We start from the raw sequence: 1921 nt of genomic DNA on the forward strand, positions 1-1921 counted from the left end.
TTAAACTTATACATTTAGTTTGTTTACAAGGCACCGGCTATTTCTACCGATGTAAAGCGCTGTCCGTAAAAGTCAACTGCACGTTCCCCACACATTAGATGTATGATGTTCCATTTTTTCTCGATGTGCGTCATGGGTCTCCTGTGTTTTAAAAAAGATCAGAGGCTGGGTGCCAAGGATTCTATCAACAACATTCCCATTAGTATTGCTATGAGCCAGGACAAAGAATGACGTTTGAACTGCTGCGAAAGCCAAATAAAACTCTATGCACCTTTTTAAAAGGAACCTTGTCCTAACGCAAAGGTTTCTCCCATGCAACGTGAGTAAATGTCGAAGTTCAAAACCCAAACTGCTTCAACCGTGTCGGTATGGCGCAGACAGATAAACGCACGGACCAGGCTCGATTTTCTCGGCGGGAAACATTTTTTTCTCGTAGGCTTGATGTGCCTCTGTGGAAACTAATTGCGGAGGTTGGCTTTCCTTCAGTACGTTTAGGGCTAACGATGCGAATTTTCGACTGTGACTTTAGACATTAAAGACATTGGCTTTTGACCCGAGGGAGCTCCGTGTTTCAACCATCTTTCACCCCGTTCATGAGCACCATCAACATCAGAGAAAGTTGGCTTTTCTTCACTGCGTTTTGGGGCAATGACGCCATCAGTCGGGTATAGAAAACTTCGCTTTAAAAACTAGCTTTATTTCTAAAGATGACTGTGAGTTGTACGCTGCAGTCTGGACAATGCCGCTTCATTATTCTTGGAGGAGCACGTCTGCGCAGTTCCAACACCTGGCGTATTGCGGGTACTCCGTGTTTTAGACTGAGCATGTCGCAGATGGTAAGTCTAGGGCTCTCGGACAAAAAGCGCGTTTTCAAGCGAAGCTTTGATGCAGTCACTGATGTCATCTGTAGTGCACCTGAAATGTACTGCAGGAAGGCTAACTTTCTTTGACGGTGATGATGATCGTGTGTGCCGCGACAAAAATCCAGACGCTTCCCGTGATCGGAATCGACCATGGGTTTCTCGAGTTTTGTAACTGATATCTATCCCATTGCGTCACTACGGCGCGGTCGAACCAGTTTGGATTTGTGGAGGGGTACATGAACGTGCAAAGATAGGAATCTACCCACCTTAATATAATCATGATAAATAAAGAGGGCTCGCTCGCTTCTGTGTTGAATTATTTTGGAAAGCTTCAAGTTTACCCGCCGTTGTTGTTTCGACAGAGGGTTAGTTGATTTTTATCTCAAAAGCTAGCTCAACCGACCACAGCGGTCTAACCAGCGGTGTCGTCTCCAAGAGCGCCAGCCGAGTAAGGTAGCCTAGGGCAAGGAATGTTTCTGCTAGAAAAAGAAGACACTGTCTTCTTAGATTTAGTTTTGCACAGACATTGAGCTGCTATGCGCAGGCTCAAATTTCTTGCTCGAAAGGCGCTGGTTCCCTCAAGTCCGTATTGCACACAGGGCGCTTTTTCCTTTTTTACAAGACCCACATTCAGCCCTTTCGCATTAAACATAATTAACGCACACGTAAATTATCCCAGCATTCTTGGTATACGACACCCAATGTGCTTTTCTGTGAATAATAAAACACAACTGAATTGAAAGCCCGCTAGACACCACCTAAAATGCGGGTAGAGCGAACCTCTGTGGAAACCAGACGGATTCTTCTTTTTGTTTTTTGTTTTGTGTTTTTGTTATATTTCAGGCACGTGCTCTAAAAAGAGGGCGGTCCTGCGATGCTGTAGTTTGCGTTTTATTTTCCCCGTTATTGCAAAAGGTATATTTTTAGTTACGTCAACCGCTGTAAATAGTATGTATGTAAATAGTCTGTATGTAACCTGAGTGTGTATGTATATAGTCTGTGCATAGCCTGTTATAACCTGCTATCATTATTAATTTTCCATTGCCCTTTCAATTTTT

Source organism: Haemaphysalis longicornis, unplaced genomic scaffold (assembly GCF_048455015.1).
Source record: "Haemaphysalis longicornis isolate Haplotype H1 unplaced genomic scaffold, Haemaphysalis longicornis Haplotype H1 scaffold_431, whole genome shotgun sequence".
Classification (NCBI taxonomy): Eukaryota; Metazoa; Arthropoda; class Arachnida; order Ixodida; family Ixodidae; genus Haemaphysalis; species Haemaphysalis longicornis.